This window comes from Rhinolophus sinicus, chromosome 2 (genome assembly GCF_057876585.1).
Source record: "Rhinolophus sinicus isolate RSI-liver-muscle chromosome 2, RSI-T2T, whole genome shotgun sequence".
Classification (NCBI taxonomy): domain Eukaryota; kingdom Metazoa; phylum Chordata; class Mammalia; order Chiroptera; family Rhinolophidae; genus Rhinolophus; species Rhinolophus sinicus.
Genome location: NC_142502.1, coordinates 184,452,478 through 184,470,956, shown reverse-complemented (window position 1 = coordinate 184,470,956; position 18,479 = coordinate 184,452,478).

Sequence of the window (18,479 nt, the reverse complement as noted above, 5' to 3'; positions counted from 1 at the left end):
TCTACACCCAGGATTGCGACCAAACAGCAAGGGCGGAAGTTGCGTGCAATATCCAAAATCAGAGAAGAGCTCAGTCGGAGGACTGCGTTTCAGCTGAGCCCGAAGGTCAAAGCAATCATGCTCTGTGGGGGTTAGACTGAGACTAGCAAGCTGGGCACTGCTAAGGAATCCTGCAGGACTCCGTATGGAGCAGCTGGAAACTCTGGGAAGAGGACTGGATTTGTTGCTAGACTAACGGGGCTGTGAACACCAGCCTCACACTTGCCTTGCCAGCACCGTGTTCTCAGGTTGCTTACTGACCTGCCTGAGACTCAGCGTCTTTCCTGGTAAAACAATGCAAGGCTGGCCTCCCAGTTGGAAGAGAGAAACACCCCTCAGCTCACAGCCCAGAGCAGAGATGGCCGGTCAGCTACCACTGTGACAGAAAGTATGATAGAGGCTGCTCAGGATGCATGGGGAACGTGAGGGATTTCATATGCCTGCCTGGAGGAGGCTGCAAAGGCTTCATCCAGGGGATGAGAAGAAGTTTGCAGAGAGGCGGGAAGAGCAAGGAGAGCCTTGACTGCCAAATGGAAGAGTCCCAAGTTTATCTTGAAGACGTCTGTTTTAAGCAAGGGAGTGGCACGCTCAGACTTTACGCTGGAGAGACCTCTCACTTACCTGGAAGGTGGACGGAGGGAAACAAGATGAGTTAAGAGGCTGTTAACACGTTGCGTACGGCGGGGTTTAAATCCCTCATACCCCTCTGTTCCGGCAGGTTTTTAAAAGAAACTACTTTAAAATGCACTCTTCTCTTTAAAGCGTAAATGCTTCTATGTCATTTATTATTTTTCTATGGAATTTTTTAAGATTTACTCACCTATGATGTTAGTAATCCCTCCTGGTGTGATACTGCAGAAAGCAGCTTCGTTTGTTATTAACGAAACACAAATAATTCAATAAAATGTGCAAAATAAAAAGAGTCAACAGTAAAAACGAGAATTCTCGTTATCCGTCCTTAACGCACGGCTCAGAAAAAAACGAAGAGTCTCGTGACGTACGCAACGTGTTAACAGGCTGCATGAAAGGAGGTGAAGGCGTGAAATTCTTTCAAAGGAGCCCAAAGAAAATTACAGATGGGGCAAATGCAGGAGAGCAGGTTGCCTGTTACCCCTCAAATTGCCTGGGTGGTGAGGAACAGGGATAAACTAAGGACAGCTCAGTGCGTTTTGTCATTCAACAGGTCATCCAGTCCTCAGGGCAACAGGGTCAGGGGGACAAGCAGGAGTGAATGTCCCCATGCAGACAGAGGCTGGCACGCCAAGAGAAGTGACTCACTTAAACCACACAGCAAGTCAGCAGCAGAGCCGGGCTGGAACCCCAGTCTCCTGACTGTCTGTCCAGCGCACTCCCCTACCCTGGGCCACTCTCTGCTAGAAAGTGCTAGAAGGTGGCTGTGACATGCACCCCCACAGGGGATGGGAGATCGCAGGAAACCAATGAAGACATTTCTGCCCTCATGGAAATGATACCCATACATTTAAATTGGAATCTTTATAATCAGTTTAAGGGCTTTTCATTTTAATATAGCAGCTGAGAGGCAAAATCAGGTCCCACTTCAAGTGCTACTAAAATCTGTCGTGTGGGCAGCTCTCCGATGTGGAAATGAGGCACCTTAACAGCCACCCACACAAGAGCCTAATTTTCACTCGAGAGTCTCTATTGAAAAAAAAAAAAAGATGAGGGGAAAGTGACTCAAAACCACCAGCAACTTTGAATTTACTTCTGAAAATCTCCTGTGGATGGAGTGGGGACTCATGCACGAGGTCGTAGTGAAGACCTGGAGCTGGGGGCCTGGACTGCAGCCGTGGCCCTGGCATGTCCTGCTAGTCACGCTACACCTTGGTCACCATTCTTGGAACAACGGTGAGCACGGCCAGGCTCAGGCCCGCCTTCACACCTGACCTCTGATCCACAAGTGCACGTGCATCATTCACAAGGCAGCCGTGGGGGTCCCAGAGGAGGTGAGCTCCTCCGTTCTCACCACAGGAAACTTGGTTCTTTCTCAGCTGCCCCTCAGCTCTCCCTCTGCAGGCCTATCCCCTCCTGTCAGTGGGACAGTGGCAAGCTGGTGTTCCGGCCGTCAGTTGGCCCTCCCAGTCTCCACTACACTGGGACGCTGTGGTCTGTGTCCAGTAGAATTCGGATCTTGTCTCCCCCTCCCCACCACAGCACCAAGTCCCTGTGAAGACGCTGCGCTCTCTGGGGCAGCCTCTTCTCCCTCTCCTGCCTCTCCCCAGTGGCCTCTGGCCTCACACTTGGCCCACCAGGGATGAATTCTCGGAGCCACGTGGTCTAAGAGCTAGAAACGTGCCACAGGCTTTGCAAATGTGATCTGCTGCTATCAAAAGGAACAAAGCAAACGACCAGGACGGACTGCAGAAAACCTTTCCCCAAAGCTTTGCAAACGGGCCACTGATGATTCTGCACCTTCTCTGACTGATGAGCTGGCCTCGGAGAAGAAGTTTCCAGAGCAGACCATTAAGGGGTGGGAGAAACATGCTCCCACGCAAGCCAGTGAGGGACCCCAAGCTGGGGTACTGTCCTCAGATGGGGCAAGACATGCGCACAGAGCAACAGAACACAGAAGTAGGAAACATTCCTGACCTGGGCTTCCAAACACAATTGTCAACAAGAGCCACCCCGATGCCTCCTTTGGGACCACGGGTCCCCCTAAAGCATTTTCTGCTTTGTCACCTGGTGCGCTGCTGTGTTCTTCCTCTGAGGCTCCATTCACACATCTCTACATTTCAAGAAGCCAAGTTTTGAAAGAGAAGAGCTGCTTTTTATTTTCTAACATCCAGAGTGTTTGGATATGTGAGAAAAAGACTTAGAAAGGGAGGGGGAAGAGAGAGAGAGATTCACACAGGGTTTAAGAAATTAAACAGTCAAGAATAATATTTTAAAAATTAAATGTCCACCATCACCTAGTCTTGGCCCCCCAACCATATATACTTACATACCTCTGTTTTGCTATTTGACTTCCATCTGTAGATGAAACATTTAGCTCACATTATCTCCTACCTCACTTGTCTTCCTTCCAGAATTTTCTTACTCATAACAATAGTTTTGTTTAATTTAATATATTTAACTCTAAAAATATACAGAAACCTCTATCTCTTTTTCCAACAACTCTGTACAGTATTTCTTCATTTTCTATTACGTAGAATGAAAGAAGTACTTCGCCCACATTACCCTGTACCCCTCCTCCCCAATCTCCCCAGTCTCCCAGTTTTGTCAGTTCCTCCATTACTGTTAATTTATCAGGCTTTATAATATTAATATTTTGTTCAGTATCTGTAATTAACTCCTGAATTAACAATCTAATTGCCTATAGGTTAATTCTAAAAACTAAAGTCAATAGAGTTTATAGTGTTATAATTATACAAATATTATTTTCTGTAAACTAGTGTGATTTGATCATAGAAAGAAAACATAATTTCATGCTATTAGAAGCTTTCGGAAACAAGGTGGTGATGCCCCTGGGAGGCCTGCATCCTCGGGTTCCCCCCCACCCGCCGCCATCCCACACTTCAGGTTCATTGTCACCTCTCGTCTGTGTGGCCACCACCACTGTCTTCTGAGAGGAATGGAGGAAGCTTTTAATATGAGTTGAATTTGATACTTAAAAGGATTCATATGCCATAGCAGCCAAGTGCAACGGGCTTGATCGACGTCGTTACCTGAACTCGGCTGGACTCTGGGCTCATGTTTAGGTGTTGGGGACTCTCGGGAACAAGTGCCAGGGACAATCTTATATCTCCCCTGCACAGCACGTTCTGCTGCTTCCCCTCACGTCACATTCTGGCAGGAGGTTCCTGAGCAGTCGACACAAAGTGGGCCATAAACTCCTAGCTTTATTTTGTCTTTTCATTCATCTAATTAGTAAAAGAATGTTGGCTCTCATGTACACAGCCTAGGATGTGTAAAGTGAAGCATGGAAGGATTCACGTTTGTACATAAGGATCTGTGTGTGTCACTCGTAATGGAGAAGGAGAACCTTCCACGCACACAGGTCAAGTGGACTCTCTTCTCTTATACTGGCTCAGTGGTTCAGTGTCATGTCTCATTGCACATATTTGAGCCTGGTCCTTTTTCTTGTCAGGATTCACTGGTGGTTCCTCAAAAGGTTAAATGTGGACTTACGATGTGATCGAGCAATTCTACTCCTGAGTATACACCCCAAAGAACTGAAAGCAGGGACTCAAACAGATACTGTACACCCATGTTCATAGCAGCAATATTCACAATAGCCCAAAGGTGGAAACAACCTAAGTGATGAAACGATAAACAAAATGTGCTATATACATACAATGGGATATTTTTTGGCTATAAAAGGGAAGGAAATTTGGATATACACTAAAACACGGATGAACTTTGAAAACCTTATGCTAAGTGAAATAAGCCAGATAGAAGGAAAAAAACATCTGTTGTATAATTCCACTTATCTAAGGTGCCTAGACACAGAAAGTAGAATGGAGGTTACCCAGGGCTGGGGGAGGGGAAACAGAGGGTTATTGTTTAACGGGTACGGGTTTCTGTTTGGGATACTTTTCTGGAAATGGATGCTGATGACGATGGTTGCACAATACTGTAAAGGTACTAAAGCCACTAAACTGTACACTTAAAAATAGTTAAAATGATAAATTGTATGCTATATATATTTTACTAACATTAAAAAAAAAGGAAAATGGGGTGGGGAGAAGGAAAGATTGAGAAATTGTCACAGACCAGAGAAGCCCAGGGAGATGTGACAGCTAACTGCAGTGTGGGGTCCTGGATTGGATCCTGGAACAGAAAGAGGATGTTCATGGAAAAACTGGTGCAGTTCCTATAAAGGCTGGGGTTAACAGTGACGCACCAATGTCAACTCTAAGTTTTGACAAATGGAACATGGTAATGAGAGATATTTATGGGGAAACGGGAGGCTAAACAGAAACTCTCTGCACTATATCTCGGCAACTTTCCTGTAAATCCTGAACTATTCCAAAATAAATTTATTTAAGAAAAACAGGTGTCTCTAAATCCTCAGCCCCCCACACCACACAGAAACACAGCCTCCAAGCTGGAAACCAGTATTGCTCCTATTTGCGATGCTCAGGGAAGCAGAAAACCTGACATTCTTTCTTGGCCTCTCTTAAAAGCACTGGAACAAGGCTAGTGCTGGCCGGCCTGGTTATCTCAGCCCTGTCTGCTCAGCCAGGAAACGTACAGCAACCCAGAAGCGGCGGAAAGTGGGTGTGACAATAACAGGGCCCCTGCAGGTGGACGGCCGCCGCGCAATGATGGACAGACTCGGAGCAACCGCCAGAACTGTTTGCAGATGATGTGTAAACGGTGCGGGTGCAGACAGGGATCAGGAGACGATGCTCTTTGCTCCCTGCTCACGGAAACCTAAAATGAAAGTCCTGCAGGAGATAGGCGTCTAGGAGAACCTGCAAGGTGCTGCCAAATGCGAATGCGGCCTCTGCAGCCAGCCGAGTTGTCCCACGGAGCAGTTCCCCACCGTCAACAGGGGTGTCTCCCAAGCACATTTCCATGGTTAGTTAGTAGCTACCAGGTCCAGAGAACTTTGCATGTACAGTCATACTCCGTCCTCCTCAAAGCTTGTGAGGTGGGAGAGTCGTCTTCCTTTTGAGGTGGAGAGCCAGTCTGGATGTGTGTGGTGAGCAGCCGGTTCATGACTGAACCAGGCTGTAGAAAAGCCTGCTGGCCGCTCACTCACTTCACTGATCCTGATGCTAAATTATGAGAAGTCCCCTCCAGACCCTAGATTCCACCCAGCATCCAGCTGCTGGGAAGGAGAATGGGCCTCATTCCCACAGCCGGCAGCGGGAATTCCTACCTGAGGAAGGAGGAGGCAACCCGGCCAGAGGACTGAGCCAAACCAGATAGTGGGGGTCAGTGCTGAGGGTTGACCCCAGAGAGGCTGACATGGGACTGAGGTCAAGATGGTGAAGGCAAACGCTTGCCTGCCTGGCCCCAGCACCACTGAGCGCATTGGAAAGGCACACGGACGTGCTACCAAGGAGTTAACCACCAAAGCAGAGGACACTGGAGAGCAGTTGCTACGGAGAAAATTATGTTCTCTCCCAAGTTCATATGTCAAAACCTTAACCCAAAATGTGATTTTCTTTGAAGATAAGGCTTTTAGGAGGTAACTGTCTTTGTCAATGTTAAATGAGGTCAAAGTTAATGAGGTCAAAATCCAATAGGATTGGTGGCCTTATAAGAAAAGGAAGAGAGATTTCTTTGGTGCACGCACCAAAGAAAGGCCATGTAAAGACACAATGAGAAGGCGGCATCTACAAGCCAGATAGAGAGTCCTCACTAGAAACTGAATCAATGGGAACCTTGATCTTGAACTTCCAGCCTCCAGAACTTTGAGAAACAAATGTCTGTTGTGGAAACCACCCAGTCTGCGATATTTTGTTATGGCAGCCTGAGCTGACAAAGACAGTGATATGGGTGGGAGGGGGTGCTGCACAGATTCACACACATATGAGACTCCAGAACACTGGCTGGGCAACCAGAGAAAGCTTCCTGGAGGAGGAGGGCTTTGGCTGAGAAGTGGAAGGTACAGGGAGTACTGGTGGGTCAAGCTGCCCAGGAAAATGGTGATGGAAAAGGCAAAGTCACCTTCTCAAAATATGTTCTGAAAAGATGCTGTACTCTTTTCTGTAGTTAAAACTCCACGTCATGTCAAGAAGATTCATATTTCCATATTAAAAAAAGAATCATCCTAAGCATTTTGAAACCTTTTAAAAATAGAAAACGAGGAGAAACGAGTGGCTGGAGAAGTGAAAATGTGAAATCATTGTGTGTACTGCTTTAGAACAAAGGGAGAGTAGGGGGGCAAGTTCTTGGGTCTTCCCATCATCTTGACCCAAACCCACACACCAAAGATACAGTGCTCACACCTGTCAACAGAGAAAACCCACCTGGAGCACAATGATAGGCCAGAAAGCCTGTTCTCTCACATTTGGAGCACAGCTATTCTCAGGGGGAACCAGTGATGAAAAGAAGGGGGTGTGAAGAGAATACCTGTGTTTTCTATGTTTTGTCCCAAAGTAATTCTCAGGCCTGGCTTTGCCGAGAGGGGTAGAGTCTGATTCTGTTCCAAATTAGAAGACAGCCAACATTGCCACCAAGTACAAAGAGGCCAGGGTCTGAGCAAAACCCCAGACAGATATGAGGGATCCCCCAAAAAAGGAGGCCTGGGCCTGGCTTCCAGGCTTGTGTCCCAGAGGCAGGAAGACACAGAGAGGGCCGGCTGCCCCTGCAGTCAAGGATGCCACAGTCATAGGTGGCCCCAAAGAGTGTTGTGGCTCTGCAGGGTGAGCATCCAGGGGAGCCTGGCCCCAGAAACTGTGTGGGAGGGATGACACATCAGCAGCTGCGTGGCAGTGATGAAGCACCAGTGGGCCAACAGCCAGGCACCCATGAAGCCATGGTACCAAGTAGGACGTGCTTAGGCCCCTGGGACCTAGATGCTACCCAGAGGGAAAGAAGAGACCTCAAATTGACCAAAATTAAGTTATAGCCACCTCAGGAGAATGGAAACTCTCAATATAAATTACGAATAACAGAATAATGAGGAAGGTTTTATTTCTTGTATACCATTATCTGCTACATTTCATCTCATGCAAAAAAAAAAAATTTATTCTAAGTTTCTACTGTGAAAAGGAGTACATTTGGAAAGAAGGAAGGTGACACAAATACGCACTCATGGGTCTGTTTCCTGACCCAGAATGAAGAGTTGGGGCTAATGAGAGGATTTGTTTCTAGAATAACAGTAACAGAGGGGTAAGGAAAGAAATGTGCACATTGGGTGGAAGGGCCACCAGTGCTTCCTGATGGCTTCCTGTGTGCCATCAGAGTGCCAAGGACTCTACGAGAAGTCATGACCTTGACCTCACGGCCCAGTCAGTGCCATCCTATCAGCCCCCTGCCTCCATGGCCCATTAGACCTTTGAGGGTGGAGACTGTGCTTGTTCACCTCTTTGTGCACATGTAACACAGAGCTTGGAGCAAAGTCAAACTTCACTAAATTATTGACTGTGTTTGGAGGGAAGGAAGGAATGTAACAAAGCAGCAGGAAACAGCACCACAATTGCTCAAAAGGAAAAAGAAAAATGAAGCCCGTGTTTCTTGAACACCACATGCCATGGTGCCACTGCTGTAGATATTTAAATACATAGTTCTTTCAGTGCACTCAGCACCCTAAGGTAGATACGTTATTTTCATTTTATAGATGAGGAAACACACCCAGGGAGGTTAAGTAGTTTTCCCAAAGTCACTCTGCAAGTAAGCAGCAGAGAAATTACATGAACTGGCTATGTCTTACTTTAAAACTTATGCTCTTTCCACTAAGTCGGCTGCCTGTGACAGCTGTAAGTGAATGCGGATGGGGTTGCGGATTCACTAAGGTCCTCTTTGGAAAATCACCTTCCCTTGTACAGGCTTTCCTCATGCAATGTGTACTCACTGAGTACATGCCCTGGGAGATGCAACAGGACGAGCCCAGCCCCTGCCCTCCACTGCTTCCATCTAGCACACTTGTGACTCAGGCTGTAGGAGGCAGCCCCCACTCAAGCAACAAGTCTTAGAGTTTCACATGAAAACCGTCAAATAGGATCCGGTGAAATTAGCATAAAAGCAATTACCAAGCTGTCAAGTCACAGCAGAGGCCCAGAAATTTCAACAACTATCAAGACATCTTTTTAAAATATTTAATTCCACTTATATCATTCCAGCTGGGGGATCAGATTACTTCTGCTTGGTTGGGGATGTTCTTTGGGGGAAAGCATTAAAAGTGCCAAAAGGTAATTTTTTTCTTCATAATGAGCAAACACACGGAGAGCTAGGGAGACATGGTAGAGTATATTCTTATGCAAATAGATTTTGTGATATTTGCTTAGCTACTTGGAGAATTAATATCGGTTCTTAGTGTGTGAGTTTGAGGTTTTACAGTGTGCATTAGAGATTTTGACGGAATCACAAAGCATTTTTATCCAGCTATCCAAAGACAACATGAACTTTAATTAAATAAGTACAAGATTAAAAATCCACCACACCTACATTTCTCAGATAATTAATACCATTTGCTGTCTGTAGATTTAATGCCATAATGTCTCAGGAGCTTCCCTTTTCACAATGGAACTCCTGAGTAAGGACTCCAGGGACACGCAGTAACACCCTGGTTCTCAGGGTGGGGGAAGGGCAGCTCTCTCTGATGGTGTTCCCAGGATCCCTCTCTCTGATGGTGTTTTTCTAGCCACCCTCTCCCTGGATGCTCCTAGTGTCCCTCTCTCTGACAGGTGTTCCCAAGTTCCCTCTTTCTTTTTTTAAAAAATATAAAAGGAATCATGTAGTATGCAACCTTTGGGGATGGACTGTGTTTTGATGCCTCTTTCTGCCCCACTACTGGTCTCAGTTCTCTGACCCAATGGAGGACAGAGGGGCTGGCTGAAGCTATACCAACGTGGAACTAGTGTGTGCCTCGCAGATATCCTGAAATCCCCCAAGTAAACCTTCTCTTCTCCCTCACTGCCATTAGGTAGCAGTAGAAAGAGGCTAGAGGCTGAGGTTCCAGGCCCAGCTGTACTACTCAGTAGGTGTGAGGCTTTAGACAAATCACATAAGGTCCCTCTACCTCTGTTTTCTAGTCCATACAATAGGTCTTAATCCTTCACAGGCTTGTCACAAGGATGAACTAATACTGTTCTTTGAAAGGAAGAGGGAGCCACACAAAGAAATGTACAGCCCGTGGTCCTGGCTGAGCAAGGAAATGAAATGGAGTCTCCAGTGTGGCTTTTGGCTGGGAAGTTTGTCAATTATTATAATTTCATCAAGAACACATCCTAATTCTTCCCCCAAATCTAAATTTATAATTTAATAATAACCGCTTTACCCAGGAAGCTCTAGGTGCTTTCATTGAATCAACTGAAATGAATGTCTCATTTCACTCCTTTTCAACTAGAGAAAATACCTGTGAACAATTACAGGAAGAAAACATGTAACAGAGCTATTTCTCCTGTGACTAATCCTGTGGAATTAGTCTGTCTGTCTCTTCCTTGGGTTCCAGAACAATCTACCCACTGAGAACAAAGCCAACTGGCCTGCCCCTCCCCACGCAGAGAATTCACAGTCTCGTCCCCAAAGCTTGAACACCCACCATCTCTCCAACAAACAAAAGCCTGACATTTGTGCAGGCGCTTTTTTTTAAGGTCAGAATACCAAGTAAAGATTGAAGAAATTTGAATTTAAAATATACAAATCCCCGATATTTTAAACCAGGATCTCTGCCTGGGACCACAAAAGAACACTCACATCTTCAGACATACGTCTGTAGCACGGCGTGGGCTCCATTTCCCCTCAAAAGTTCTTGTTGAAAGAGATTCGGCATAAGGCGAGTCCATTCCTGTCCTGGAGGTTGACTAGATTCCAACAAAATTTCCTCAACAACTCATTCATTCATTCATTCATTCATTCATTCATTCAAAAAATAGTGTTCCTTGATTTCCTATCATGTGCCAGGCACTGAGCTGTGCGACAAGAGCCCAGTGCAGGCCACACAGATGAGGTCACTGCCTGCAGGGATCTGACAGCCCAACCTGACAGACTAAGACATTAATCAGATAATCACAGAAACATGCATTGCAAACTGTGATGGGAAAATTGGGACTAGCTGTATTCATAGGCACTAGCCCTGAGCCTTGCACATAGTAAGTGTTCAATGAATTCAAGGGACTGAATGTTTGTATCCCCACCCCCAAATTTATATGTTGAAATCCTAACCCTAAATGTGATGACATTAGGGTGTAGGGCCTTTGGGAGGTCTCCCCTCTCATGAATGGGATTAGTGTCTTTATAAACGGGACCCCAGGGAGCTCTGTGGCCCTCTTTTTCATGATGTGAGGACACAGCAAGGAGACCACCGTCTACAAACCAAGAAACTCCTGTCTGATTCCAAGAACCAAGCCTTGATTGGGAACCCTGTTGGTTCACATTGTTTTGGTCAGTTCCACTAACACATATTTAACTCTTAAGGTGCTGGTGCTAGATACTAACCGAGATCATGAGATCGGGCCGGCCCTCCAGGGTGTCGTTGCCACCTTGTGAATCATAGTTTTCTTCACAATGCACAGCAAGTAGAAAATTGCTGTGCAAAGGTACTTGGCATAATATTTGCACAAATAAGCAACACCTGTAGCTAGTTTGAGCACCACTCTGTACCCACCTACCATTACTGATGTGGTAACACCCTTGACAAAACGACACAGTCGTACACCACTTCTCAGCCCTGCTGAGTTTCTCAGGTCAGCATTCCCCCGACCCTCCAAAAAGATACAGATTAAACTTCCAAGAGAAGAGTCTCATTGGGACTTAATCTGGGTCCAAATATCCTAGGCCATGTACCTCCCTTAGCAGAGAAATACATTAGCAGAGAAGATTTCTCCCCTCCTGGAGAAGGCAGCAGGCGATGCTGTCATATTCCGAACACAATTGGGGTAAAGAGTTCCAGAATCACCAACTGAGAGAGCCAGGAAGGACCCCAAAGACAGTGTAATTCAAACCTTTCTTTCTACCAATCATGAAAAAGGAGAATGAGACCTCAGAGGCTGGACTTGACCTTCCCTGAATCCTGTGGACAGAGTGGACCGTTAGGCAATCAGCCAAGGTGAAGGAGCGATGGATTTGAAACGAGGATCTTTCTCCTCCAGGTTCTAAGCACCTCTTTTCCCCTTGTACCATTTCATTGTTAGTTACTATAATGAGAAGTTTCAATCCACCAGCACAGTCATTACAAAGGAATTTGGCTGCACCAAGACAATAGGTATGCCCTGTGGAGTTCATTATAATGGATTTAAATTCCATTTCGTTTTGTTGAAAAGTCACATTCAAAACTCACATTTTCCTCCTCTCCAGGGATCTCTACTGTTCAGATTCACACGACCAATAAGAACTACTAAAAGCCTGTCAAATCATCTAAATGAAAATGAGAACAAGAAAGATTTCTGTGCTATTTGTCCTTAATATCCTGGGGCAGGACTTGGATTTATTTGGAACAATATTGTGGCTTGCAAAGCCTATGAAAGCTTCCCGTGCTATAAAAGCATCTAATAAATGCAGCTCTTAAAAACAAAATTCTTGCAGGAACGGAGTTTCTTTGTTATTCTGTAGCTTAAAAAAACAAAAAACGAATAAAAAATAATGCCATGTCTCTAACTTTACAGCATCAGATGGTTTTAGTATCCACGCTACAGCCTAAGATGCTGTTTCACAGAATTTGCAAATACAGTGACAACTGCCCACTTAATAAGAGCACCTTGTGGAACCATTTGAGATGTTGCTCCTTGGCAGACGTCATCATCTGGCTCAAATAAACGCTCATAAAAGATATATATAAAAAAAAGAACACTCTGTGTGTGTGTGAAAATACCCATTATCCAAGGATGCTCTGACCTCCTGTCCTATTTATAAAGTGTTGGCCTTAATTCTCTGAGAAACGCCCTCCCTGGTTCCCGGTCCCCTCCGTGGTGATGTTCACCAGGGCTGGGTGGTGTTTCCACTTGAGGGCGCAGCACTCACCCTCCCTCGCCTCCGCCCCACCCACACAGCTTCTCCACCACAGTCAGATGTGGTTTCCGGATATTTTCTCCCACCTCTGTTCCCGTGCATAGATTTCCCTTCTGTCTAAAATACCCTCCCTATCACCACTCCCTTCTCTGCCTGGATAATTCCCACTCATCTTTGAGGCCCCTTTTCAAATCCTGCCTCTTAGCCACTGGGAACACATCTCTAACTCCCATCCCCACGGCTACTGACTGTGTGTGGGGACCCTTGGTGACTCCTCCATGCCCTGGATGACCCCTCAATGCACCTCAAGTAAGGTCAGCTCTTCAGTGGACACTGCCCGGGGCCCCCGGCGTTAGAAGCATCTTCCCTGTGATGGGAGTCCAAGGAGATGTGCTCACCTGGAGCTCATTCATGCCCCTCCCCACTCCAGGCCTGTTCCAGGTGCCCAGGCTCCCAGAATTCCCACCCAAGTGGCCCCAAGTCCGCTCCAGGCAGGTGTTGGTGTGCAGACTCCAGGCCTCAGGAGATGCTGAGCCGTGGGGGGCCGTGTGTGAGGCTGTGGGCCTGAGGCTCCTCCTGCACAGGCACTGGTCAGGCTTTGTGGGAGAGACGGAAGAGGGGGGCCTGGGAGTGCGGGAGGGCCAGGGGGCTGGCTGGCATCAGGTGGCCACGTTTCCACATGAAACCTCGCATTACATAAGCATTCTAAAAGCAAAGCTTGCCTCCCAGGTGCAAGTGTCAAAGGAGGAGAATGGCAAACGGCTTATCCAACAATTCATACTAGATGGTAGACTGGGGTTCTCCACGTTGTGTCCCGGGCTTGGCCCTGCACACGCTGGGGGCAGGTTTGGGGACGGCCCACCCGAGTGATGCTGGTGGGATCGACTCCTGGAGAGTGGTCAGTGGGGGTCACGGGGGGTCGGCCGAGGTAGCCCTTACCTCATGGGGACCTGCAGAGCAGCCAGGCAGCTTGCCCAGGGGTATGAACCCCTAGGGAGCCATTTCTAGAGGACTTTTACTGTGTTGACAAAGTGCCACGAAAACAAAGGGCTGGTTCCAACCAGGTTGGTGTTTAATATCAGTTGTTTGAAATTTACCTTTGCAGTTTTGGAGATGTTCAATTTTGAGGAAATTTACTCCGCACCATAAATTCTAAGGAAGATTTTCTTGCTGTGCAATGGTGGCATGACAGAATCAGCTGTTGGCTGAACGCTGCCATCGTGCGCTGTCCCCAGTTAGGGACCTGTCTGGTGGTCACTTTTTTGTATCTTCAAACGCTCTGAACCAGCGGATCCCAAGTGCTGACACATGGGCCAACGGCACAGAACCACGAAAATCGGTCTGGGGCGGGCACAGGGATTGCTGGCCAGGATTTTGTGTGTTTTGTTTTTGTTTTGCTTGTTTGTTTGTTTTTTAGTTTCCCAGATGCTTCCAAGGGACTTTGCATGGGGCTGTTCCTTTAAAGCAGAAATGGGCAAGGTTTCAAATTCAGTGAACCCTTACCGTATGCCGTGCACTGTGCTATTGGATTGCATGTGTGATTTTGTTTTTAATCTTGCTCACAATCTCCTCTCCAACAGATGAGGAAACTGAGATATGAGGCTTGGATGATCCACTCAAGTTCATAGAGCAAGTTAATGATGAATTTGGGCTTCATGAAAGACTCTGGCTCTGAGCCCAGCGGCCTTCCATGGGGGCACCAACGAATTGCTGGCCGCAGGAATTACTCTTTTTTGTTCAAAGAGTTAGCAAAAAGCCTCGCAGCTTAGCATTCTCTTCAAAAGATCAATTTGTCAGGACAATTCCAAGCAGCTGTGCATTTTCCTCCTGTAAGAAAAAGTCTGGCAATAGCACTTAGAAATTCAGGTGGCTCCATCAATGATGGAATCAGGGCCGGCAAAGAAAACCTGCGGTATTTCTAAAGATGTCAGTTTCTGAAGCATTAATAGACCATTATTGGAGGGAAAGAGCTCTGATTCCATTAACAAGAGCATGAAAAATCTTTTAAAGCTTCAAGAGAAATACATGAATTTTCTCTCTTTAAAAAAAAGTCCTCAAACAAATGTTCTGCCCTTAGAATGGTCCCCAAATGATGTTTTCTGTGTGTTTTTTTTTTTTTTTTGCCATGAATTTCACAGTCATAAATGCATCCTTTTGTTTCCCATAGTTCCTTCAGGAAAGCTAGTGCATGAACACTGCCTGCTAAAAGATAACTTAAGAAATGAAATGTGCTTTTAGAGATTGCTATAACCCACCCTCCAAATTGCTGCTTCTTTCTGGCCCAAAGAACTCAGGACTCGCCCAATTTCCTTCTTGCCTCCATATCTCCTTCTGTTCAGAAGCCTGCAGTCTCTCTTCTCTGCCTGAAAGTTCCCTTCATCTGAATTCCAAGCGATAGCACCCCTTGTTCCATTATTCTGTAAAATGAACTTTTTTCTTGGACTCTTTTCCCCTCGATTCCCCGATTTTCTGTCACCTTAATATTTCTGTGGAGCAAAGGGAAGGGTTACCATAATGAAATTTCAGCTCTCAACCTAAAGATATCTTTGGATTTCTCAGTTCTCTCCCCTGAAAAGCAATCAGTGTCATCCCTTTCTTGGGGGTCCCTCCAGAAAGAATCTGCCTGGATAATTATACCCGGGTAGATACATACTTTTTATACACAAATATTTACAAACTATATAATTAGTCCTATACTATGCTTCTAATTTATATATATATATATATATATTTATTTGAAGGGTTTCGATTTATGTATGCTAATTTTTTTACTCTAAATTACGTAATATTTATATAGGTTTTTTGTTGGTGGTGGTGGTCCTTTTGGGTTTTTCAGCTAACCAATGATAACATCTGGCAATAATGATCATGTGACCTCCTCCTTTCTAATTCATATGCCTCATTTCTTTCTCATCTAATTGGTATTAGCCATTAAACAATATTATATAGCGCGGCTGGTTAGCTCAGTTGGTTAGAGAGCGATGCTCGTAACACCAGGGTTGCCGGTTCGATCCCCACATGGGCCAGTGTGAGCTGCGCCCTCCACAACTAGATTGAAACTACTACTTGATTTGGAGCTGACGGGTCCTGGAAAATCACACTTAAAATAAATACAAGTTTTAAAAACAAAAACAAACAAACAAAAACAATATTACATAATAGTGTAATTGACAGAACATTCATACCATGTTTCCCCGAAAATAAGACCTAACCGGAAAATAAGAACTAGCATGATTTTTCAGAATGCTTATAATATAAAATAAGCCCTAATGCATATTTTGGAGCAAAAATTAATATAAGACCCAGTCTTATTTTTAGGGAAATACAGTAGGGCTTATTTTATATTACGAGCGTCCTGAAAAATCATGCTAGGGCTTATTTTCTAGTTAGGTCTTATTTTGGGGAAAACACAGTAATAATTAATCATATCATAGGCCACATAGAAAATCTTAGTAAATTCTAAGAATGGAAACTACAAACAACATCCCCTATTCATGCAACAAGTAACATTAATAATATAATTTTAAAAAGTCCTTCCACCTGGAATTAAAATACACGCTATTCATATTGTTGGTCAGAGTTTTTGTAGCATTTTCTGCATTTTGTAGCATTATTCTGAAACTACTGTGCATGTTTTATGAGATAAAGAAAATAAGCAATCATGTTAGAGTCCATAAAACTGGGATTTGGGGAGTGGGAGAAGGAAGAATGTGTAAAATCAACAAGATTTATAAAAACCATACAGGTCTGCAACTTACGAGAGTTGGCCACTGAACCCAACTGTGGTCATTAGTACCATTTCCCACGAAAAAACAACAACAAAGTGATCCAGCTCTGTGAAGGAGAGCCTGGAACATTATGCTGTACAGAAGGCAACAAAGTTATCAAAGATGAGGCGTCCTGGCCAATGAATTATGAAGTCAACTTGAAGAGAATCCTACAGCCAAAAATTTTGGGTAATTTCAGCATCAAAAAAATTAATCATCCCAAAGGCTCAAAACACATCAAGTGGAACCATCATATATGTTTCAGTTAGTAAGTTCATAATGATATGAAAAAAACAAAACAGAAAACACCTATTAGTCACCTTTGGGACATACTAGAAACCAACTTCATTTGGAGAATTGGGAAATTAAGAGAAAGAATCAGGCATTTCCCCACCTTTCCTATATGCACTGTGCCTCAGGATAGCCACATAGTTGATGAGGGGAATTTTCTTTTTACTGAAGGATGCCAGCTGAAGAAGAAATAGTAGAATTATAATATTGCCATTTAGCAATCTCTAGTGAATTAAGAGATCTTGTCAATAATCATTGAAGGCTGCTAACATCACAAAAAGAGAGACAACCAGACATTATACGCCTCCTGATGGAAACATGTAACTCATCTATGAAGTAGGCTTTCCCCCCAAATTAAATCTAAGTCGGATGATGTCATTAGATCTAACTACCGATTTATGAGAAATATAGGGGACAGAGGAACATGTCAAATGACACCACAGAAATGTAATCAGCAAAACCCATGCCACGGGAAATTGAACAGGACAAAACAAAACCTAGTTTGTTCTACAGTAGCAAAGAGTGGGAAGGGAGGACGCAGCTACAAATGAAAAGAGTGCTAAGATTCTTAGATTAAGAGACATATCAGCCACTCTCAATGTAAATTTTACTTTCCTATGAGTGGAGCAGTTTAAATAACATTTGAGTTTTCTGTTCTTTAGAGTCTTGTTATCCTGTGAAACCATCTGGATCTAGTATTACGTATTGGTTTTGGGGGTAGCTTTTTGACAATTTTTTCTTTCAGTCCATGTTAATCCTTCTATTTTAGATTTTCTAGCTCCTCTGGGGTCATTTTCAGTCATTTGCATTTTCATTGAATATTGCTAATTTTACCCAGTTTCTCAAATATATTTGCAGAGGATTGAGCTAACAGTAAGTGGAACCATATAAATTGCCATCAGCAATCTACATTCTTCACATTCAGTTTTTACATACAATCTCTATATTGCTGGATAGTCTGCAATTTCAGATTTTGAAATTTCATTCTCCAGGGAAAGGAACCCACCCACATTCCTTGGAGAAACTGATTCCAGAGCTGGGACAGAACGCGTAGAAATGCAGCCAACAGCCCCTCTGTAAAAGGACTCATAGTTTCCTGTGAAAAATCAGTTCAATATAGTGGTGACTACTGAAACTGCAGGGTTAGAAGGACGCTCCTTAATGTTTTGAAGGAATTCACTTGATTCAGTAATTTCAAATTGATATTATATTACTGTAACTAATGAAGCACCATAATTAGAAAAAGGAATCATCTCCCCGTAAGTCTCCCCTCCCGTACTGCTCCAACCCTGCTAATGGAGCAAGGATGTCATTCAACCTGCCATGATTTCCCCTTCTTTCTCCGTGTTCATACTATCTCATACACGTATGTCCGTTTTGAGTCTGCGTGGTTTTAAAAAACTGGGTGATACCACATAATTTTATTTACAACTAGCTTTTTCCACTTCAGAATATCTTGGAAGTCAATCATCCAGGACAACTGAGAAAAATGGAAGTTCTTTCTATGTGAGGTACAATGTCTAATAGGACGCACGTGTCATTGTTTAGTCAGACATTCCGTATTGAAGGGCTCTCAGGAGTGCTCCTCTTTCACCATTACTTTAATCCTAATAAACATTACATTGAAAAAAGAGAGAGTTAAGAAGACCCAAAAGAACTGAGGTTGGAAGATGGTCCCTGGGAGGAAATGTGTTCAAACTTTTTATATCTTTAAGGAAGGACCACTTGTGGGTTTTCAATCCATGAAAGCTTCTATGTCAAAGATAGCTGTCCTTGTATCTTGAAGACAAAAAATCAGGC